At 42.4% G+C, this 25,180-nt stretch overlaps 1 non-coding gene and 1 pseudogene across 1 annotated transcript; one reads left to right on the forward strand and one right to left on the reverse strand.

Annotated features, from left to right (window-relative positions):
* The first annotated feature begins 17,131 nt into the window (after nt 1-17,131).
* LOC113907092 lies at nt 17,132-17,260 on the forward strand. Its single transcript, XR_003515086.1, has one exon. It is a non-coding gene; the product is annotated as a small nucleolar RNA SNORA19 (small nucleolar RNA).
* Nucleotides 17,261-24,337: 7,077 nt separating this feature from the next.
* On the reverse strand, nt 24,338-24,840 carry LOC113907014 (annotated as a pseudogene).
* Between the last annotated feature and the right edge of the window lie 340 nt (nt 24,841-25,180).

Below are 25,180 nucleotides of genomic sequence, written 5' to 3' on the forward strand. Positions count from 1 at the left end.
ATGGGGCTCCAGAAGGATTAAGACAGTGTGCCCATGCCAGGGCCCTGAGGGAAGATGAACTGAGGGAAGACTGGGGCCTCTTAAGCATCTGTGAATCTGTCAAGAAAAAAAAAAAGGTCACCCAAGAGATAAGAAAAATACTCCAAATCATTCCCAGACTGAATATTTAACAAAATTGGGTTTTGATTTTTTTTAATAAGGCATCAGTGGCTCTTTTTAAGCAACAAAGAGACTGTTTTATGCAAATTTCCCCTCAGGGCTTTCATTAAGATGTTAACATCTTTCTTGTCACAATATCTACTTTAGTACAATGAATCATAGGACTTCTCTATTCTCTTGCTGAGATATCTTTGTAAGATAAACTCTCTGGACTGAGAGCAAGGCCTTTTTCTTTTTTTAAGTGAAAAAGTTGAGAGTTCTAAGGAAAGGGTTGGGAGACAGAAGATTAAATGTAAAAAAAAAAAAAAGAAAAAATGGCCTCTGGTGTGGGCGACACTCCTCTAGTGTGGGCTACTGGGCACAAAAGCTGTTTTGTCCTCCATATCTTGTAGGCAAGACTCCAGCATCCATGACCTTCCCTGACTTCCAAAGGGCAGATTTGAATAGTTCCTAGTCAAGGAAGGAGCAGCCAAGAAACCACCTGAACCAAGATTTAAAAGGACCAGAGAAGATCATCAAGGTCAGGAAAGGAGATGAGCGTGCTCTGCACACATCCTATCTTGTCATCAGCCTCACCCTTGAACTATTGCTATAAAAGTAAACTTAGTGAAAGTGTCCGTCACTCAGTCCTGTAAGGCTGTTTGTGACCCCATGGACTGTAGCCCACCAGGCTCCTGTGTCCCTGGAATCAGGAAAGAATACTGGAGTGGGTAGCCATTCCCTTCTCCAGGGATCCTCCCCACCCAGGGATTGAACTCGGTCTCGTGCATTGCAGGCAGATTCTTTATCGTCTTAGCCACCAGGGAGGGCCTCATCAAATCCTTCCAAGAGAGGACACAGAGTTTTCGAGGGTGGAAGTCAGCTATGTCCCCCTTTGCCTGGCAAAGCTATAAAGCTATTTTTTTATGTTTCACCCGAAACTCTGTCTCTGAGATTCAATTCAGCACCGGTGCACAGAGGTGAAGCTTTTGACATCAAGACCAGTGGGGAAATCTGGACACCATTCTGATGAAGAAAATGGGCTGGCTTGCACTGATGGTCATGGTTCAACTCCCACTGGACATCAAGCTTGTGTCTCTTGAGCTGGAATGTTTGAATCATTCTGCTTCTACCAGCAAGGCAACATCTAAGCTCTTTGAGGACAGCCTTCACCTCCCCATCCAAGCCCCCTCTCTGGGCCATGGGTAAGTGGCTATTTGGTCACAGATATTATTTTTCCTCTGCAGGGACTCATTCCATGGCTCTAGAATTAAAAAAAAAAGAGGTCACAGAGAAAAAAATGCCATATAGAGGATTTCCCTGGTGGTCCAGTGGTTAAGATTCCGACTTCCAATGCAGGGGACAGATATGGGTTCGATCCCTGGCCGGGAAACTGAAATCCACCATGACATGGAGTAACTAAGCCCGTGCACCACAACTAGAGAAGCCCCATATGCCACAACGAAGACCCAGGGCAGCCAAATAAATAAATATTAAAAATAAAAACAATAAAGGGCTGTCCTGTATTCTAAAAGAAAAAGAAAAAAGAAAGAAAATAAATGCCGTATATAACTCCATGGTTATGTGGGTGGGAAGTCTTTTGAATCATAAGGTCCCAAAGAAAGAGAATGGGAGTGCTTTCCATTGAGACTTAGACAGGAGAGCTGAGACCAGAGGCACAAGCTCTCGGGCTCCTTCTGCCCTACATAGGCAGAAGCTGAGCGGGCAGGTCAGGGGCAGCCTTCAAGGAGAACACACATTCCTACAGACTGAGAGTTGGCAAAGGTCTGTGAATGGACAGAGAGTAAACATCCTAGGATTTGAGGGCCATGTAGACCATATGGGCCCAGAGAGAGTGTGGCCATGTTCACAATTAGGCTTTATTTATGGATACTGAATTTGAATTTCATATTAGTTTCAGGTCAGAGACAAAAACATATTCATTTTGCTTTTTTCCCCCAACTATTTAAAAAACATGGACTTCCCTGGTAGCTCAGCTGGTAAAGAATCTGCCTGCAATGCAGGAGACCTGGGTTCAATCCCTGGGGTGGGATGATCCCCTGGAGAAGGGAACAGCTACCTACACCAGTATTCTGGCCTGGAGAATTCCATGGACTGTATAGTCCATGAGGTCGCAAAGAGTAGGACACAACTGAGCGACTTTCACTTTCACTTTCATTTAGAAACATAAAAGCTGTCATAGCTCGCAGATTGTATAAAAACAGGTGGAAGGCCTTCATTTTCAACCCCTGATGTCGTCTGAACGCTTTCATGATGGAGTCTCTCCCACACTTGCGTATGAGGCCCAGATGTGCATCACAGCAGGACAGGCGCTCCCCAAACCCTGGAGCGGGACAGCTGGCTCCCAGTTCGTGCTTCCTTTGCCATCTGACCTCAAACAGGATATTCCTGTGAGGAAACCTTGTCTATGGGTTCAAAAGCACTTCTATTCTGGCATTGGAATGTGATTAAAGTGTGCAAGAGGCAAGCAGAGGCCAAGGACCTTCCAGGAGACGTTTGGTTCAGAGAGCCTGATTATAAAGAGTTCTTTTAGAATCATTTTAAAGAAGGTTGGTGCTAAATATCAGGAAAGAGGAGGTTGTGTGAAAGTGAGTTAGAAGAGAAGGCCATGGAGCCCAATCTTTTGGAAATGGCTTTGCTGGAAAATTGGGTTACAGGAAAGTAAAGACAACAGACAGTTCTAGGGAAAGGGGGCTGGGGACTTGTCTATATGAAAGGAGAGGGGCAGGACTGATAGTCTATGTGGTCTAAACCATAGGGCTGAGGGGGAGTTAGAAGAGCAGGTTCCCTGTGAGGATGATTCTCCAGGCCTTTAGCTGAGGAAACCCCCACACTCACCCCACTCCCCTGGGCAAGTTACTTAACCTTGCACGGTGGCTCTGGAAGGCATACCCACTGCAGATGACATAAACAAGGGTCAATGAAAGCTGGTCCTTATTATCATCACAACCATCACCACTTCTTAGCGTCTCTCCCATAGGTTTCAGTAAATATATCTAATTTCAAATTTGTTACGCTCAGTGGATCTTATGTTCTGTACTTTGTTCTTAAAATTTTTGTATATGCTTTTCCCATGTATCTCAATAACTTTTAATTTGTGGCCAATGGTTTCATAATATTTCTTTGAATTAATAAAGTTCCAGTCACTTAACCTCTTGCCAGTTTGTAAGGAATTTGGTCTTCACTATTACAAGCAGTGAAAAAAAAAGTGAAAGTGTTAGTCGCTCAGTCATCTCCGACTCTTTGAGACTCCATGGACTGTAGCCCGCCAGGCTTCCCTGTCCATGGGATTCTCCAGGTAAGAATACTGGAGTCGGTTGCCATGCCCTCCACCAGGGGATCTTCCCAACTCAGAGTCTGAGCCAGCAGGGAGGCAACACTCCCATGAATAACAAGCTTGACTTTCTCAGAGGGTGAAACACAGCCCAAAGATGGACTCATATGTGGGTTACTTACGGTCTGTCCTCCAGAATATTAACATTGACTCTGATAATAGGAGAGAACCGCTGTCTGCAGAGAGCTGCACCAGCCTTGGGTTTTATTATTTTAGTTTATTTTTGCTAATAAATGTGAAGTGGGAGCTCACAATTGCTTTATTGTTCTTTTTTTAAAATGATTTACATATGAGATGGGTCACCTCCCTTGTTTACTTTATTAACTGCAATTGATATTTGTTTACATTTACCAGCTACAGGGTCAATAGACATGTGGTTTTGTCCTTGTAGACAGGTGTAGGCTCTTTGTTTACATTGAATGTAAAACTTTTCCACAGATTTTTTTCTACATTGTTATCTGTTACCCATTTCCTATTTGTTTCCTCCATATATGGTTTTTCATTGTTTTTTATGAAGCTTTAAATCTGTATGGGTCTTAACCTGTCAACCTTATTAATGAAAATGTTATGAGTCAAGCAAAGAAGAAATCAGCTTCCTTCACAGTAAGGAAGGGTAAGATTCTGTTTTATTCTCTTTTTTTTTCAACATTGTGTCTCTAATCCATTCAGACATACAATGCTATAGGCTATAAGTTATGGACCTGGATTTTTCTCCATGTTGCTTTTAGTGATCCCAACAAAATATACAATTATGTGTTTCTCCATGGTTCTTTATACTTCTCTTGTCACATATTTTTAAAATATTTCCTCTTTAGAGTCTATTTCTAGAATCTGTTATCGCCCAATGAAGTGACCTATATTCTGTTCTTAAGTCAGTGCTATAGCATCTTAATAATTGTCACTGTGAAATAAAAAATACCTGTAAGAGCAAGTTTCTAGCAAACAGCATGACATACAGTAGAAGCTCATTAAATGTTTATGGAAGATATGAACAAAGTTTTCCAAATTATTTTTATTGTTAAGCATCATCATTTACAGTAGTTTCCATTTATTTCTATGAAGTATCTTCACTATTTAATAGGATCAAACCTGTAAGTTAACTTGGAGAATACTGTCACACTGTACTTGTCTTGTCATTCAAGAGTAGCTTTGAGTGAAGCTATATGAGATTGTAATTAAGAATCTTATATGCCTTCCTATTTTCTGTTGATGGGTGGAGGTGTGTTCCCTCCCTGCTATTTACCTGGGGCCAAACTATGGTGCAGGTAATGAAGATAATGGTGACCTCCTTCAAAAGATCCCACGTATGTACTGCTACACTCAGTGCCCCCAACCCTGCAGCAGGCAACCACCGACCCACGCCTCTGCTGGAGACTCCTGGACACTCACAAGCTAGTCGGGGTCAGTCTCTGGTGGGGTCACTGCTCCTTTCTCCTGAGTCCTGATGCACAAGGTTCTGTTTGTGCCCTCCAAGAGTCTGTTTCCCAGTCCTGTGCAAGTTCTGGCAGCTCTATAGTTGGGTTAATGGACACCTCCTCCAAGAGGGCTTATGCCATACCCAGGCCTGCTGCACCCAGAGCCCCTGTCCCTGTAGCAGTCCACTGCTGACCGCTACTTCCACAAGAGATGCTGAAACACAGTTCTGTCTCTGTCTCTGTGAGGTCCCTGGGTCCTGGTGTGCACAAAGTTTGTTTGAGCCCTCTGAGCATCTCTGGCGGGAATGGGATTTGAATCAAAAAGCAAATTTGCCCCTCCTGCCATTTTGCTGGGGCTTCTCCTTTGTGCTTGGACATGCAGTATCTCCTCACAGCCACTCCAGTGCTTACCTTCTTACTCTGATCTTGCTCCTGACATTGGACACACCCATCAAAGGAAAATTGGATTAAAGATTTATTGAGCATGGCCCTGCCCATCAGAACAAGACCCAGTTTCCCCCTCAGTCAGTCTCTCCCATCAGGAAGCTTCCATAAGCTTCTTATCCTTCTCCATCAGAGGGTAGACAAACTGAAAACCACAATCACAGAAAACAAACCAATCTAATCACATGGACCACAGCCTTTTCTAACTCAATGAAACTATGAGCCATGCCATGTAGGGCCACCCAAGACAAGGTCATGATGGAGAAATCTCACAAAATGTGGCCCACTGGAGAAGGGAATGGCAAACCACTTCACTATTCTTGCCTTGAGAACCCCATAAACAGTATGAAAAGGCAAAAAGATAGGACACTGAAAGATGAACTCCCCAGGTTGGTAGGTGGCCAATATGCTACTGGAGATCAGTGGAGAAATAACTCCAGAAAGAATGAAGGGATGGAGCCCAAGCAAAAACAACACCCAGCTGTGGATCTGACTGGTGATGGAAGAAAGGTCTGACGCGGTAAAGAGCAATATTGCATAGGAACCTGGAATGTCAGGCCCATGAATCAAGGCAAATTGGAAGTGGTCAAACAGGAGATGGCAAGAGTGAACGTCGACATTCTAGGAATCAGTGAACTAAAATGGACTGGAATGGGTGAATTTAACTCAGATGACCATTATATCTACTACTGTGGGCAGGAATCCCTTAGAAGAAATGGAGTGGCCATCATGGTCAACAAAAGAGTCCGAAGCAGTATTTGGATGCAATCTCAAAAATGACAGAATGATCTCTGTTCATTTCCAAGGCAAGCCATTCAATATCACAGTAATCCAAGTCCATGCCTTGATCAGTAATGCTGAAGAAGCTGAAGTTGAATGGTTCTATGGAGACCTATAAGATCTTTTAGAACTAAAACCTAAAAAAGATGTTCTTTTCATTATAGGGGACTGAAATGCAAAAGTAGGAAGTCAAGAAACACCTGGAGTAACAGGCAAACTTGGCCTTGGAGTACAGAATGATGCAGGTCAAAGGCTAATAAAGTTTTGCCAAGAGAACACACTGGTCATAGCAAACACCCTTTTCCAACAACATGAGAGAAGACTCTACACATGGACATCACAGATGGTCAACACCAAAATCAGATTGATTATATTCTTTGCAGCCAAAGGTGGAGAAGCTCTATACAATCTGCAAAAACAAGACCGGGAACTGACTGTGGCTCAGATCATGAACTACTTATTGCCAAATTCTGACTTAAATTGAAGAAAGTGGGGAAAACCACTAGACCATTCAGGTATGACCTAAATCAAATCTTTTACAATTATACAGTGGAAGTGAGAAATAGATTTAAGGGACTACGTCTGATAGAGTACCTGATGAACTATGAATGGAGGTTCATGACACTGTACAGGAGACAGGGATCAAGACCACGCCCAAGAAAAAGAAATGCCAAAAAACAAAATGGCTGTCTGAGGAAGCCTTACAAATAGCTGTGAAAAGAAGAGAAGCAAAAAGCAAAGGAGAAAAGGAAAGATATATCCATTTGAATGCAGAGTTCCAAAGAATACCAAGGAGAGATAAGAAAGCCTTCCTCAATGATCAGTGCAAAGAAATAGAGGAAAACAATAGAATGGGAAAGACTAGATGTCTCTTCAAGAAAATTAGAGATACCAAGGGAACATTTCATGCAAAGATGGGCTCAATAAAGGACAGAATGGTATGGACCTAACAGAAGCATAAGATATTAAGAAGAGGTGGCAAGAATACACAGAAGAACTGTACAAAAAAGCTCTTTGACCTAGATAATCACAATGGTGTGATCACTCACCTAGAGCCAGACATCCTGGAATGTGATGTCAAGTGAGTCTTAGAAAGCATCACTACGAACAAAGCAAGTGGAGGTGATGGAATTCCAGTTGAGCTATTCCAAATCCTGAAAGATGATGCTGTGAAATTGCTGCACTCAATACACCAGCAAATTTGGAAAACTCAGCAGTGGCCACAGGACTGGAAAAGGTCAGTTTTCATTCCAATCCCAAAGAAAGGCAATGCCAAAGAATGCTCAAACTACCGCACAATTGCACTCATCTCACACGCTAATAAAGTAGTACTCAACACTCTCCCAGCCAGGCTTCAGCAATATGTGAACCATGAACTTCCTGATGGTCAAGCTGGTTTTAGAGAAGGCAGAGGAACCAGAGATCAAATTACCAGCATCCACTGGATCATGAAAAAAGCAAAAGAGTTCCAGAAAAACATCTATTTCTGCTTTATTGACTATGCCAAAGGCTTTGACTGTGTGGATCACAATAAACTGTGGAACATTCTGAAAGAGATGGGAATACCAGACCACCTGACCTGCCTCTTGAGAAACCTTTATGCAGGTCAGGAAGCAACAGTTAGAACTGGACATGGAACAACAGACTGGTTCCAAATAAGAAAAGGAGTACATCAAGGCTGTATATTGTCACCCTGCTTATTTAACTTATATGCAGACTACATCTTGAGAAATGCTGGGTTGGAAGAAGCACAGCTGGAATCAAGATTGCCGGGAGAAATATCAGTAACCTCAGATATGCAGATGACACCACCCTTATGGCAGAAAGTGAAGAAGAACTGAAGAGCCTCTTGATGAAAGTGAAAGTGGAGAGTGGAAAATTTGGCTTAAAGCTCAACATTCAGAAAACTAAGATCATAGCATCCAGTCACATCACTTCATGGCAAATAGATGGGGAAACAGTGTCAGACTTTATTTTTCTGGGCTCCAAAATCACTGCAGATGGTGACTGCATCCATGAAATTAAAAGATGCTTACTCCTTGGAAGGAAAGTTATGACCAACCTAGATAGCATATTCAAAAGCAGAGACATTACTTTGCCAACAAAGGTCCGTCTAGTCAAGGCTATGGTTTTTCCAGTGGTCATGTATGGATGTGAGAGTTGGACTGTGAAGAAATCTGAGTGCCAAAGAATTGATGCTTTTGAACTGTGGTGTTGGAGAAGACTCTTGAGAGTCCCTTGTACTGCAAGGATATCCAACCAGTCCATTCTGAAGGAGATCAGCCTTGTGATTTCTTTGGAAGGAATGATGCTAAAGCTGAAACTCCAGTACTTTGGCCACCTGATTGGAAGAGCTGACTCATTTGAAAAGACCCTGATGCTGAGACAGATTTTAGGCAGGAGGAGAAGGAGATGACACAGGATGAGATGTTTTGATGGTCTCACTGACTCAATAGACAGGAGTTTGAGTAAACAGTTAGAACTTGACATGGAACAACAGACTGGTTCCAAATAGGAAAAGGAGTTCGTCAAGGCTGTATATTGTCACCCTGCTTATTTAACTTATATGCAGAGTACATCATGAGAAACGCTGGGCTGGAAGAAGCACAAGGTAGAATCAAGATTGCCGGGAGAAATATCAATAACCTCAGATATGCAGATGACACCACCCTTATGGCAGAAAGTGAAGAGGAACTACAAAGCCTCTTGATGAAAGTGAAAGAGGAGAGTGAAAAAGTTGGCTTAAAGCTCAACATTCAGAAAACAAAGATCATGGCATCCGGTCCCATCACTTCATGGGAAATAGATGGGGAAACAGTGGAAACAGTGTCAGACTTTATTCTTCTGGGCTCCAACATCACTGCAGATGGTGACTGCAGCCATGAAATTAAAAGACGCTTACTCCTTGGAAGGAAAGTTATGGCCAACCTAGATAGCATATTCAAAAGCAAAGACATTACTTTGCCAACAAAGTTTCGTCTAGTCAAGGCTATGGTTTTCCCTGTGGTCATGTATGGATGTGAGAGTGGACTGTGAAGAAGGCTGAGCGCCGAAGAATTGATGCTTTTGAACTGTGGTGTTGGAGAAGACTCTTGAGAGTCCCTTGTACTGCAAGGAAATCCAACCAGTCCATTCTGAAGGAGATCAGCCCTGGGATTTCTTTGGAAGGAATGATGCTAAAGCTGAAACTCCAATACTTTGGCCACCTCATGCGAAGGGTTGAGTCATTGGAAAATACTCTGATGCTGGGAGGGATTGGGGGCAGAAGGAGAAGGGGATGACAGAGGATGAGATGGCTGGATGGCATCACTGACTAGATGGACGTGAGTCTGAGTGAACTCCGGGAGTTGATGATGGACAGGGAGGCCTGGCGTGCTGCGATTCATGGGGTCGAAAAGAGTCGGACACGACTGAGTGACTGATCTGAATCTGAATCTGAATCTGAGTAAACTCCAGGAGTTTGTGGTGGACAGGGAGTCCTGGCCTGCTGCAGTCCATGGGGTGGCAAAGAGTCAGACACAACTGAGCAACTGAACTGAACTGATGCCTTCCTAATTGCTTTTGCTTCTATCGTTTAGGTTGCAAGTTCCCAGAGACTTTTATTCTGTTTCTCTCCTTTTTATGTACTTGATATATCCTTTATCTTTGAAGATATACAGTAATATTTTCTGATCATCTTTCTCTGGTAATTAATCCTAAAAGGGACTCTGTACAGGTTCATTCCTTTACTAAAACACCCTGGGAAAGTTTCGACTATTATGTCTTTATTTACTGTTTTCTTATTTGTTAAACTTTCCTAATTCCTATCTTCTATAGAGTTAAACTTATTTAACTCTAATAAGTTTATTTAACTTATTAGAGTTATTTAACTCTAAGTTAAAGTTTATTTAACAAATAAACTTTTCTTATTTGTTAAACTTTCCTAATTCCTATCTTCCTATCTTCTTCCTATACAGCTAATCCTATTTTGTGTGTGTGTGTGTGTGTGTGTGTGTGTTGTACTTATTTATTTAATCATTCTATTTTTTGGTTTAATTTTCCAACTTATCCTGTATCTCACACTTCTGTCATCCAGAGTCAATTCTAGTATTTTTTTCATTTCTAAGAACATTCCATTTTTTATATCTATTATGAAACTATAGTCTCCACCTCCGCACAAGGTGGAGACTATATTATTCATTTATTTATTATAATCATTTATAATTATTATTATTAAGCCTTAAATTTTCTTTTATTTTTTTTTCTAGTCATATTTTCCCTGTTTCCTGATCCCTGGGGGCATGTTAGTTTCATTAATGTTTTTTCCTGAGCTTTTACAGCTTTATTTATTTCTGCTGCAAACCTTGTATTAATGTTTGGATGGGACTTCGCTGGTGGTCCAGTGTTTAAGCCCGGCACCACAACTAGAGAGTCCACGCACCACAGTGAAAGAGCCCCCGTGCTAAAACTAGGACCTGACACAGCCAAATAAATAAATATTTTTAACATTATTTTTAAAAATAAGTTCGGGTTACTTTAGGAGAGAGTAGGACACAGGATCCTTTGAATAAGGTTGAAATACGTCATTGCCCAGCTGAGGAAAGGTCCAAGCAATGAGAGTCATAGGAGGAGAAAGGTTCATTGACTGAGAGATGCTTGAAGAAGAGGAAACCAGCAGAATGATTCCAGCAGTAAATTGATGGGACACAGGGGAGACTGGGAGCATCTCCAGATTGGGCAAGAGGAAGAGAGAAGAGCAGACTCACATGCTCTGTGCTTGTAGTTCAGGAAGTCAGGCTTCAAACAGACTTGCAAGACAAACAGGAAAATAATTGGCTCCAGAGAAAGAGGCGGAAATTGGAGAAGTTTCTGGAAGACTGATGAGCTGAATTTATGGTGCTATGTAAACATGAAAGCTTAATGGGAAGAGTTTAGTAAGAGGTCATGATCTCACACTACTGTACAACCAATTAAAAGTTAGAATTGGAGCCTAACTGCTGCTTGTATCTGAGCCGATAAATCAGATAATTAGATCGGTTGCAGAATTTTAATGCAGAGAACAGCCCTGCAGCTCTCAGATCTCATGGGCTCACCCCTCACCCGCCAATAGGAGGGAGCAGTCCACAGGAACAAACAAGGTCCTGGTAGATTGTTTTGTCCATCACAGGGTGCAGAGGATGGGAGATACTGGGTGTGAAATCCAGAAATCCAGGAGTTTAGAGTGTGCAATGTTTCATTAAAGCGTCTCCTTCACTCCCCAGATGACAAGAGCCCACACCCAGCAATAGGGGTGGCTCAGTCAAGTGACTGCTGTTAGAAGGTGACCCAGCCACCCTCCAAACATCTGCTATTTGATGCTTGACACATGGTTGCACTCATATTCTTCTCCCAAGTAGATATGGTTCTGGGAGGAGAACTCACTGTCCATTAGGAGCTTTCCAATCTGCTGTGTGTTCTGTTTTACTTGTTTTTTGTGACCTCCAAACTGGAACTAACAATAATTGGGCAGAATCTGCTTGGAGACTGATTTGGGTATAGTTTTAGAAGGAAGCTCTCAGATGATAGAGTGGGCAGCCAAGGAGGTGTAAGTGAGAAGATTGCAGATGGGGTTGGAATTATGTAAACTGTTGCAGGAGACCACCTTTAAGACCACCTTCCAGTCCTGAGTTTCTGTGAGGTTAGGTACCATGAGGCAACCTCCGAGTCTTCATCTGCAGGGAGAGACAGCCTCTTCCAAATGGTGAAAAGAATCCTCAGAGGAAAGCCAAGGAGCGAAGTTGTATATTGATCTGCCAGCTCTTACAGGCTTCAGGACCTGACACAGGTCCTCGAACTTTCTCTTAAGAGAAGGGGCTTAAACTTGTTTTATCCCCAACCTTTAAGTCCAACTGACGGTACCTTCAAAACATACCTCGTATACCCTCTCCATACCTAGTGCCTCAGCCTCTGCTGGACCCTAGTCCTCTCTCAACCAGGATATTACCAGAGTTTTCTAATGAAGTCTCTGGTGTCCTCTGGTATCCCACTCCCAATGTCTCCTCCTCCTGGCCTCCAGAGTGATCTAAAATGCAAGTTGGATCACATCACTCCCCTACTTAAAACTGTTCAGAAGCTCCCTGGCACCTTCATAATAAAGGTCAGCTTCCTTAGTAAGGCGAACCCCAGGCTTCCCAGTCAGCCAGCTGTAGGGACCACATGCAGCTCATTCCAGCCTCCCCAGGACCTAGCTCCGTGCCTGGCACATGAAAGAGCTCCACAAACATTAGTATACGTGATGCATGCTCAGTCATGTCCAACACTTTGGGACCCTATGGACTGCAGCCCACCAGGCTCCTCTGTCCATGGGATTATCCAGGCAAAAATACTGGAGTGAGTTGTCATGCTTTCTCCAGGGAATCTTCCCAACCCAGGGATCGAAATCCGGTCTCCTGTATTGCAGGCAGATTCTTTACCATCTGAGCCACCAGGGAAGCCCATTGTTAGTAGAGTGAATGAATAAACAAATGTCCTGCCAACCCTGTTATTAATCCCCTACATCAGCCCCAACTGACAATGTCTCTAAAGTTCAAGCCTAGCACATCTCTGTATTCTCAAGTGTTCACTATCATCTCCCCCGCCCCAGTCATTCCCCTACTTATCCCTCAATATCCCACCCTGCTTTTTCTAGAGGTTTCAGAACACAGAAGTATCCAGAATGAAGCTTGGCTTTTGAAAGTGCACACTGACTGTATCTGCAAAAAAGCCTCAGGATACCCCCAAGGAGACAAAGGTCACTACACCGATAGGAAGCAATTAAAGCCTACCAGTGCCCTTGTAGTCTCAGAGCCCTAGGTCTTGAGAAACAGTGAGAGGCCAGCTTTTCTTAGTGGGGAGGAATCAGAACCTACTCAAGCCTCACTCTCCCCCTCATACACCCATCAGAAAAGAATATATAAGATGAAAAGGGGGAAAGGGTGGGGAGAGCACATTATAAGCCAAGGTCAGCCCGAGGGGTTGGCTCTGCTCTTAATGAGCAAGGAAAGCCCCACCAGGTAGGCAGCGGGGAGAGGAAGGCAGCATGAAGCTGGTAATTTTCAGCAGGCTGGGAAACCGCTGAATTTGACTCTGGTGAAGGGGAGATGTCAGTTGGACATCCGTTCCCGACACCGCAGCAACTAATTATTTCTCTGTGCTGCGGTCGGTTGGGGTGGAAAAGACCAGAGGCTGGCTGAGTCCTGTCAATAAACTGGAGTTTGACTGGCAAAATAAACCAGTAAATAAATAAACACAACCCATGGCCACCGGAAACAATAACACCCAAGCAGCCTTCCTTGCCTGTAGGAGCAATTGACCTTTGTGCCTGGCGGGGCAGGCGTGGGCAAGACTGAGGGCATCACATCCCCATCTACCCCACCATCATCTGGTGTTCTCGGGCTCTCTCCCCCTCCCTGGCCTCAAGGAGCAATGGCCCCCATTTCTGAGCCTCTTATTCCATGGCTGCTGAAAATTTCATCCTCCGTCAGCCCACATCTTCCTTGTTATCACAATCTGGGGGACTGGAAGGACTAAGAACATTTTTTAAGAGGATTTTCTTATGCAGTGTCTCCTATTGGATTAGATTTCAGCCAAGTTGCAAGTTTCTTTTTATTTCATTTACTTTTATTTACTTTTTGACCTTGCAGTGTAGTATGCGGGATCTTAGTTCCCTGACTAGGGATCGAACCCACATCCTCTGCAAGGAAACAAAGATTCTTAACCACTGGACCACAGGGAAGTCCCCAAGTTGCAAGCTTTTTGGGGAAGCTCTTCCTGCATCCTTTCCCTCTTTTGGCCCAATCCTGCCTCTCTCCACAGCTCTAACCTTCCCTTGGGTCTCTGACAAGAGAAATACCTGGCCAACTTATTCACACACCATTAACAATTTAATCTGTGTCACCTGGTTTTCATAGCTTTTTCTCCAACCTGGACAAGAATTATTTCTGTAAACCTGATGCCCGGTGCATAGACAGAGTCCACTAAAAGTCTGAGGGAGAAAGAAAGTGAAAGCGAGACAGATGATGTTAGCAGGAATGATTGAATGTTGGTAACAGTATGTTGCCCCTGCTGAACTCCATGAAAAAAAAAAAAAAAACTTCATTCCAATACAAATTGGGGCAGGAAAATGAAGACCACACCTGCATCCTTGGAATTTTCCAGTACAGAGAAAGAAGTCAAAGCCCTGAAAAGACAGAAAGGGAGATAGTGCTGCCCAGTCTGAGAAGGAACAGGCAGAAATAACCATGATTGTCACTACTGAGTGCTTGGGCCAAGGGTGGGGGTGATGCTGTGGAGGGGAGTAAAGGTAAATGGGTACAAAGGGCTGCGGCTCTGGACCCCAGAGTCAGCCATCTTGTTGTGGGCCCCAACAAGTGCCATCAACTATCTGAGACTCAGTTTTCTTGTCTGTAAAATGGGTATAGGAGAACCTTCATCAGGGGATGAATGTCAGTAAAACAAATTGAGCTTCTTTCATCCTACAATTGGAAACTTTTCCAAGACACACATTTGACCAGGATGCTTCTGCTGAAATTCCTCCTGTGACTTCTGACAACCCTTAGAAAAAAGACCAAGGTCCTGCAAGAGGCTCGCACAGTCCCACGAGGTCTGTTCTGCCCATCTTTCCAGCCTCCCCTCCCCTCTCATCTTTGCCTAGGCAGCCAGATCTCCTTTCAATGCCTCAACCTTGACTTTCTCCCCCACAGGGTATGCATATTTATGTTCTGGAATATTCTGTCCTTTTATCTTCACTTGAGGAAATGGCAACCCACTCCAGTATCCTTGTTTGGAGGATCCTGGAGGGTTACCATCTATAGTGTTGCAAAGAGTTGGACACGACTGAAGCGACTTAGCATAGCACAGCACAGCTACTTCTACTCAGCACAAATGTTGCTTCTTCTGAAATCATAGAAGATTCCACCTCCCTAACCAGGTGGAATCCCTTTATGATAGAGGAAATTCCTAAACCCACACCATCTCGCCTCCTCCCCGCCCACCACCAACCCAGCCCAAGCACCATCATTTCCCTCGGGGCTCCTGCCGTGCAGCCTCCTGCTGACCACCTCCCACCACCGCTGCCTGCCTATAGTCTGTTTCCATTTGCAGCCAATGTCCTTCCAGCCTCAGGACCTTTGTATATGCTGCTCTCTCTACCTGGAACAATCTTCCTCCAGATTTCTGTGGGAGTCTTTGTCAGCTCTTCTGTTTCACTGCTCAAGAGTCATCCTTTCAGAGGGGCTCCTCAGTACCATCCTGCCTAAAGCCACACTCTAACCTCTTCCTCTGCTTTGTTTTTATTATGGCACTTACACATCATCACACTGAACTTCCATTATATGTTTATTTTTACATTTTATGTTCAGTAGTCTCCTGTTGTTGTTATTCAGTCGCTCAGTTGTGTCTGACTCTTTGCAACCCCATGGACTGCAGTGCTCCAGGCTTCCCTGTCCTTCACTGTCTCCCAGAGTTTGCTCAGGTTCATGTCCACTGAGTCGGTGATGCTGTCCCAACCATCTCATCCTCCACTGCCCTCTTCTCCTTTTGCCTTCAATCTTTCCCAGCATCAAGGTCTTTTCCAACGAGTCCTCTTTTGTCTTGTCTCCTGTTCAGTTCAGTTCAGTTCAGTTCAGTCACTCAGTCGTGTCCGACTCTTCGAGACCCCATTAATTGCAGCACGCCAGGCCTCCCTGTCCATCACCAACTCCCGGAGTTCACTCACACTCACGTCCATCGAGTCAGTGATGCCATCCAGCCATCTCATCCTCTGTTGTCCCCTTCTCCTCCTGCCCCCAATCCCTCCCAGTGTCAGAGTCTTTTCCAATGAGTCAACTTTTCGCACGAGGTGGCCAAAGTACTGGAGTTTCAGCTTTAGTATCATTCCTTCCAAAGAAATCCCAGGGCTGATCTCCTTCAGAATGGACTAGTTGGATCTCCTTGCAGTCCAAGGGACTCTCAAGAGTCTTCTCCAACACCACAGTTCAAAAGCATCAATACTTCGGCGCTCAGCTTTCTGCACAGTCCAACTCTCACATCTCCTGTACTAGGACATAAAATTTAAGGGGGAAGGATTTTACTGTTTACTGACATATTCTCAGCTCTTAGAACAGTTCCTGACACATAGAAAAGACCTTCACAATACCATGAACTCTTGGTAGTAATCTCACGGTGGCTTTTGACTGCTTTAACGTCTGCCTCTTCTGCTGATTTATAAGGTTCGTTAGGGTGGGGACAGTATCAGTGTTTCCTTGTCATAGTCTCCACAGTCTCAGTAGCCTGCCTGATACATAGTAGGCACTCAATAAACACTTACTGAATAAATGCGTGCATAAGAGGAAGAGTGCAGGGAAATGGAAAATTATAAACACAAACATCAGGTCCTATGATTAGCTTCAGTTGTATCTCCTAATCATACTTGCTAATACTGGGAAGCACTGAGGTGGAGAATTTAAGTCTGTACTGTCTTGGCTGACTTCCCTCTATTGCTTTTCTCAAGGCTTTTTGGAAGGAGGGGCAGGTTCCTGGGAACGTATTCTCTGCCTCTCTGATTTCTCCTATATTTGAAAAAAGTTCAGGCCCACAAACTTAGTTATAAGATTTTCCAACTTGCTTCCACCACATTTTATGCCTTTCTCCAATTCAGTGCTCAGAGTAACTGCACATAAATATCATCTTCTACATCAAGAACACTTGTGAAATCTCCATCTTCCTTGTGGGCAGCCTGCAAGCTCAACTTACAGCAAATACTCTCCCTGTCTTATACCCTCTGTTCTATGGGAGAGGCCGATAAAGCAGCAGAAAAGAGCTGTGGTTGCCTACAGGTTGGTGGTGTGTGATGGCATGAACTCCATTGCCACATATTTGCAGAGACAGAAATAAGTTGCTGTATCTCTGCCACTCAGATGAAACATAGTTATTCCCAACTCAGGAATATAAACTTTATAGCACCCAGCTCTCTCAGAGAATAACTCACATTCCAAGTGAATTCATCAAAATCCAGTTTATTTCAGTGCACATTTCATTGACCTGCTTTCTCTTGTATATGTGAGCAGTGTTAATCTTACATGCTATACAAATAATTGAAGGTTAATTAGTAGTAAAACTAAATAGAAATGCTGCCAGTCTCCTTCAGACAAATAAAAAATCCACTTTATTTCACAACAGCATTTAGTGTGGCGATTCAAATTACTATAAGCTCTGCAGAAATAGTCTAGCTACCCTATAGCTCATGGAAGTTAGGGATAGACATCAAGACAGACTAACAAAAATGTCAACAGTCATAGTTCTGAACTCTTTTCCTATTATAAGACCTTGATCAATATCTTTTGCTCCATCTACTGTCTCTTAGAAAGTACAGGAAAAAAACTGATGGAAAATGTTGCAGTGTAGTCCTTTTAGAGTAAAATTGCTGCAATGTTTTTATAAATTTGCACTTTGTTTTAAAATGTGACCTATATTATTTGACCTCCCTCTGCAACATTTCCCAGCACTAACTAACCAGCACTGGTCTATGGTTTAGTAAAATGTGTGTGGAATTAGAAGACTATTGATTAATCCTGTGATACAGGGCAAGACATCTAATTATTCTGAGCCTCAATTTCCTTCTCAGTCATTCCTCCAAATCAAGATGACCAGTCCTGCTTCATAAAACTGTAATGAGAATTAAATGAAGTCATCAAGGGGGCTTATGACAGATGCCCAGTAAATACTGGTTTCTTGTGTGGAACACCATCTCAATCCATTTTCCCCAGTATCAGACTCAGCCTAATTGGTCAGCCCTGACTCCTAATTCTGCTTGAAAATTCCCTCCTATTTTTTTTCCTTGTGTTTTTTCTGACTTCAAACTAGATTGTAAACTCTTTGGGGATAGGAACGGCCTCTTCTCTTTCCTTTGTAAATCACAGTTTCACAACATCTAACTATCTTGACCTGTGTACAAGACAATGTTCTATTGACTGGGTGATGAGCATGGTAACATCAGAGAGAAGGAGAAGGAGAGCTGAGGAAGGGCTGAGGCTTGAGCACTGGTCTTTTACATGTTCTAAGCAGCAGAAAGTTCTCACCAGAGAAGAGCAAATTCTCATTTCTCATGTAGCAAGAATTTTCTCTGTGGTTCTGAAAAGGCAGCTGTTTTGTTTTATTTATTAATTTTTGATGACCTAAATATCATATGGGGGGTAGCCAAAATCCCGGTAATAAAATCTGGTTCTGGATAGGGGTATAGAATGACAGGAATAAGGTTGCCAGATATAGCAGCACAGAGACTTTGCTGATGGTCTGTGACTAAGACTCCACACTCCCAATGCAGGGGGCCCAGGATGGATCCCTGGTCAGGGAACTAGATCCCACATGCTGCAACTAAGACCCAGTGCAGCCAAATAAATAATTTTTTTTAATGCACCATACCCAATTAGATTTAAATTTCAGTTAAGCAAAAAAATTTATGATATTTTTGATTCAATATTTGAGACATCCTTACACTAAAAAACTATCTGTTATTTATCTGAAATTCAAATTTAATGGGACATCCTATATTTCACCTGACAGCTCTAGTCAGATAAAGGCAACTGTAAAACATCTGGGTAAAGAAGGCTAAGAGGAAGAGAGGAAAAATAAAAAACCAAAACTTCCCACTCAAAATGAACGTTCAAACCAAAATTCCAATATACATTAAGAAAGTAAAAGCTAATACATGTACAGCAGCTATCAGTTCAGTTCAGTGGCTCAGTCGTGTCTGACTCCTTGTGACCCCATGAATCACAGCACTCCAGGCCTCCCTGTCCATCACCATCTCCCGGAGTTCACCCAAATTCATGTGCATTGAGTCGGTGATGCCATCCAGCCATCTCATCCTCTGTCGTCCCCTTCTCCTCCTGCCCCCAATCCCTCCCAGCATCAGAGTCTTTTCCAATGAGTCAACTCTTCACATGAGGTGGCCAAAGTATTGCGGTTTCAGCCTCAGCATCAGTCTTTCCAATGAACACCCAGGACTAATCTCCTTTAGGATGGACTGGTTGGATCTCCTTGCAGTACAAGGGACTCTCAAGAGTCTTCTCCAACACCACAGTTCAAAAGCATCAATTCTTTGGCACTCAGCTTTCTTCACAGTCCAACTCTCACATCCATACATGACCACTGGAAAAACCATAGCCTTGACTAGACGGACTTTTGTTGGCAAAGTAATGTCTCTGCTTTTCAATATGCTATCTAAGTTGGTCATAACTTTCCTGCCAAGGAGTAAGCGTCTTTTAATTTCATGGCTGCAGTCACCATCTGCAGTGATTTTGGAGCCCAGAAAAATAAAGTCTGACACTGTTTCCCCATCTATTTGCCATGAAGTGATGGGACTGGATGCCATGATCTTCGTTTTCTGAATGTTGAGCTTTAAGCCAACTTTTTCACTCTCCACTTTCACTTTCACCAAGAGGCTCTTTAGTTCTTCTTCACTTTCTGACAAAAGGGTGGTGTCATCTGCACATCTGAGGTTATTGATATTTCTCCTGGCAATCTTGATTACAGCTTGTGCTTCTTCCAGACCAGTGTTTCTCATGATGTACTCTGCATATAAGTTAAATAAGCAGGGTGACAATATACAGCCTTGATGTACTCCTTTTCTTATTTGGAACCAGTCTGTTGTTCCATGTCCAGTTCTAACTGTTGCTTCCTGACCTGCATATAGGTTTCTCGAGAGGCAGGTCAGGTGGTCTGGTATTCCCATCTCTTTCAGAATTTTCCACAGTTTATTGTGATCCACACAGTCAAAGCCTTTGGCATAATCAATAAAGCAGAAATAGATGTTTTTCTGGAGCTCTCTTGCTTTTTCCATGATCCAGTGGATGTTGGCAATTTGATCTCTGATTCCTCTGCCCTTTCTAAAACCAGCTTGAACATCTGGAAGTTCACGGTTCACATATTGCTGAAGCCTGGCTTGGAGAATTTTGAGCATTACTTTACTAGCATGTGAGATGAGTGCAATTGTGTGGCAGTTTGAGCATTCTTTGGCATTGCCTTTCTTTGGGATTGGAATGAAAACTGACCTTTTCCAGTCCTGTAGCCACTGCTGAGTTTTCCAAATTTGCTGGCATATTGAGTGCAGCACATTCACAGCATCATCTTTCAGGATTTGAAATAGCTCAACTGGGATTCCATCACCTCCAGTAGCTTTGTTCGTAGTGATGCTTTCTAAGGCCCACTTGACTTCACATTCCAGGATGTCTGGCTCTAGGTGAATGATTACACCATCATGATTATCTGGGTCATGAAGATATGTTTTGTACAGTTCTTCTGTGTATTTTTGCCACCTCTTCTTAATATCTTCTGCTTCTTTTAGGTCCATACCATATCTGTCCTTTATCGAGCCCGTCTTTGAGTGAAATGTTCCCTTGGTATCTCTAATTTTCTTGAAGAAATCTCTAGTCTTTCCCATTCTGTTGTCTTCCTCTAGTTCTTTGCATTGATCACTGAGGAAGGCTTTCTTTATCTCTCCTTGCGATTCTTTGGAACTCTGCATTCAAATGGGAATATCTTTTCTTTTCTCCTTTGCTTTTCACTTCTCTTTTTTTCACAGCTATTTGTAAGGCCTCCTCAGACAGCCATTTTGCTTTTTTGTATTTCTTTTCCATGCGGATGGTCTTGATCCCTGTCTCCTGTACAATGTCACGAACCTCTGTTCATTGTTCATCAGGCACTCTGTCTATAAGATCTAGTCCCTTAAATCTATTTCTCACTTATTCTGACAGAATATGATCCACTAGAAAAGGGAATGGCAAACCACTTCAGTATTCTTGCCTTGAGAACCCCATGAACAGTATGAAAAGGCAAAATGATAGGACACTGAAAGAGGAACTCCCCAGGTTGGTAAGTGCCCAATATGTTAGAGGAGATCAGTGGAGAAATAACTCCATAAAGAATGAAGAGATGGAGCCAAGCAAAAACAATACCCAGTTGTGGATGTGACTGGTGATAGAAGCAAGGTCCGATGCTGTAAAGAGCAATATTGCATAGGAACCCGGAATGTTAGGTCCATGAATCAAGGCAAATTGGAAGTGGTCAAACAGGAGATGGCAAGAGTGAACGTCGACATTCTAGGAATCAGCGAACTAAAATGGACTGGAATGGGTGAATTTAACTCAGATGACCATTATATCTACTACTGTGGGCAGGAATCCCTTAGAAGAAATGGAGTAGCCATCACGGTCAACAAGAGTCCGACATGCAGTACTTGGATGCAATCTCAAAAATGACAGAATGATCTCTGTTCGTTTCCAAGGCAAACCATTCAATATCACGGTAATCCAAGTCTATGTCCCAACCAGTAATGTTGAAGAAGCTAAAGTTGAATGGTTCTATGAAGACCTACAAGACCTTTTAGAACTAACACACAAAAAAGATGTCCTTTTCATTATAGGGGACTGGAATGCAAAAGTAGGAAGTCACGGAACACCTGGATTAACAGGCAAATTTGGCCTTGGAGTACGGAATGAAGCAGGGCAAAGGCTAATAGAGTTTTGCCAAGAGAACGCACTGGTCATAGCAAACACTCTCTTCCAACAACATGAGAGAAGACTCTACACATGGACATCACCAGACGGGCAACACCAAAATCTTATTATATTCTTTGCAGCCAAAGATGGAGAAGCTCTATACAGTCAGCAAAAACAAGACCAGGAGCTGACTGTGGCTCAGATCATGAACTTCTTATTGCCAAATTCAGACTGAAATTGAAGAAAGCAGGGAAAACCACTAGACCATTCAGGTATGACCTAAATCAAATCCCTTATGATTATACAGCAACTGTACTTTAATTTAAAAAGAGAAAAAGTTAATGCAGTCAGCCAGATAAGCAGCACAAATCCACTGTAGATGAAATTATCATTTTTTAAATAAATAGCATTAGGGAGAACTGTAGTATCAATATTTTATTCCTTCCTATGTATACTAGCATACTAAAGATTAAAATAATTTGTGTCTTTCTTCCTTTTTAAAACATAATATATGAAGTAAAATAAATAAAAAGGAAATATAAATAAATTATATCAAATTCTACCATGTAGAGATAATCACTGCTCTCATTTTGGTGTTTTTAATTAAGACATAAAGGATGAAAAAAGCCAGTCTTGTCAAGTACTGGGAAGAAAGAAAGGCACGCACAAAGACCCTGAGGTAGGCAAGTCTTGTGTTTATGGAACTAAATATGGGCCTATATGGTCGGAGTGAAGAGGATATCGCTGAGATTGTATAGTAACCACTGGCCAGTTCATGCAAACCTAGCTTAGGTGTATAATTTTTGTGTGTGTACAGCAAAAAGCTATAGTTTTAAGCAAAAGTAGATGTTTATATTTGGCACCCCACTCCAGTACTCTTGCCTGGAAAATCCATAGACAGAGGAGCCTGGTGGGCTGTAGTCCATGGGGTTGCTAAGAGTCGGGAACGACTGAGCGACTTCACTTTCACTTTTCACTTTCATGCAAGTGAAATGGCAACCCTCTCCAGTGTTCTTGCCTGGAGAATCCCAGGGACGGGGAAGCCTGGTGGGCTGTTGTCTCTGGGGTCGCACAGAGTCGGACACGACTGAAGCGACTTAGCAGCAGCAGCAGCAGCAGCAGCAAATGTTTGTATTCAGTAATTATCCTTCTAGTTGTATTTTTCCAATAGTATTTTATTAGCTGTGGTTTTTCTTTCTCTGGTACAGCTTTTTAAAAATTGAGATATAATTGACATATAGCATTGTACTAGTTTCAAAAGTACAGTATGTAGATTGATATATGTAGATATTGTGAAGTTATTACAACAGTAAGTCTTGTTAACATCCGTCACCACACATAGTTACAATTTTTTATTTTTTTACAAATAAAAGTTTATTGTACAAAATTAAGGCCTTCACAATTCATAATTCATTAAGGCAATTCAGCTGGTAAAGAATTCACCTGCAATGCTAGAGACCAGGGTTCAGTCCCTGGGTTGTGAAGATGCCCTGGAGAAGGGAATGGCTACTCACTCCAGTATTCTGGCCTGGAGAATTCCATGGACTGTATACTCCATGGGGTCACAAAGAGTCAGACGTGACTGAGCAGCTTTCACTTTCACAAACACAGTCTAGGTACTTTTTTTAAATCCTTCATGAAAATTTCACAAACACTTCCCCTCTCCCCCCAACTGTTAAAGTGGCCTGACCAAATGTTATTAAAGTGAAACTGTAAACAACACCAGGAGAAATATCAAAAACCTCAGATATGCAGATGACACCACCCTTATGGCAGAAAGTGAAGAAGAACTACAAAGCCTCTTGATGAAAGTGAAAGTGGAGGGTGAAAAAGTTGGCTTAAAGCTCAACATTCAGAAAACGAAGATCATGGCATCCAGTCCCATTATTTCATGGGAAATAGATGGGGAAACTGGAAACAGTGTCAGACTTTGTTTTTCTGGGCTCCAAAATCACTGCAGATGCTGACTGTAGCCATGAAATTAAAAGACACTTACTCCTTGGAAGGAAAGTTACGACCAACCTAGATAGCATATTCAAAAGCAGAGACATTACTTTGCCAACAAAGGTTCGTCTATTCAAGGCTATGGTTTTTCCTGTGGTCATGTATGGATGTGAGAGTTGAACTGTGAAGAAGGCTGAGCACCGAAGAATTGATCTTTTGAACTGTGGTGTTGGAGAAGACTCTTGAGAGTCCCTTGGACTGCAAGGAGATCCAACCAGTCCATTCTGAAGGAGATCAGCCCTGGGATTTCTTTGGAAGGAATGATACTAAAGCTGAAACTCCAGTACTTTGGCCACCTCATGCGAAGAGTTGACTCATTGGAAAAGACTCTGATGCTGGGAGGGATTGGGGGCAGGAGGAGAAGGGGACGACAGAGGATGAGATGGCTGGATGGCATCACTGACTCTATGGACATGAGTTTGAGTGAACTCCAGGAGTTGGGGATGGACAGGGAGGCCTGGCGTGCTGCGATTCATGGGGTTGCAAAGAGTCAGACACAACTGAGTGACTGATCTGATCTGATAAACAAAACCAAGTATTTTAAAGACAGTTATCCTAGGGACTTTAGCTGGTGGTCCAGTGATTAAGAATCTGCCTGCCAACAGAGGGAATGGGGACTCAATCCCTGGTCAGGGAACTATGATCCCACATGCAACGGGCAACTAAGACCCAACACAGCCAAATAAATAAAAAAAAATTTTTTTTTTTAAAGACAGCTATCCTAAATGTTACTTCTTTGATTAGGTGATCTTCATGGATAGGATAGTATCCTATTTCCCTATAAAGCATCCCTGGTAGCTTCAGCCTGTCTATCATCTTCAAATTCAACTAAAGCAATGTCATGCCTCCCGAAAGTACTCCCAAAAGTACCAGAGATGCTTCTTTGAAACCAGGAAACTGATTAAACAACATGGTCAACATCATTTCGCTAGTCTCTTCCAGTAAATTATTAAGGAATAAAATATAGTTTGGAGGATGATCAAGGACCTGAGAACTTGGTATTGCATTTCCTTGGTATCAGCTTAATTTGGTGTTCCCTGACCAGGCTTTTTGTTCACGATTGTTGCCATTTGTTACACAGTTTTATCTTCTTTTCTTTTCTTTGTCAGAAAAAGTGCCATGCATTTTAGATATTATACCACAATCTGTTCTGACATACTGAATTTGCTTCTTTTTTAATGTTGTCATTCATATGGTTGATATAAATTGTATGATTTGGTCTGATATCCATGTTCTGGGTTAAATTTTGTTCAAATAGATGGAGGCATCTGCCACATCCTCAGTTTTTTGTGGTTTGAGTGTTTTAGATGAAATTAATTTTGTATAATTGGACAGACTTTTAATTACAGTATCTTTAGTATGTTCTTAGAGAAAAGTGAAACTGTAACTTCCATATTGAAAAGAGTAAGATATCATTAAGCAAAACTAGGCAGCAATAAAGTGAGGATAGTAAAATAAGAGAGAACTCATTAGAAATCCTTGAAATTGAAGAAAAATGTCAGTAAATTTTACAAGTTTAATAGATGATAAAAATTTCATAGTCTAAATTATGGAACTGAGGAATTCACCCA

Source organism: Bos indicus x Bos taurus, chromosome 16, assembly GCF_003369695.1.
Source record: "Bos indicus x Bos taurus breed Angus x Brahman F1 hybrid chromosome 16, Bos_hybrid_MaternalHap_v2.0, whole genome shotgun sequence".
Taxonomy (NCBI): Eukaryota; Metazoa; Chordata; class Mammalia; order Artiodactyla; family Bovidae; genus Bos; species Bos indicus x Bos taurus.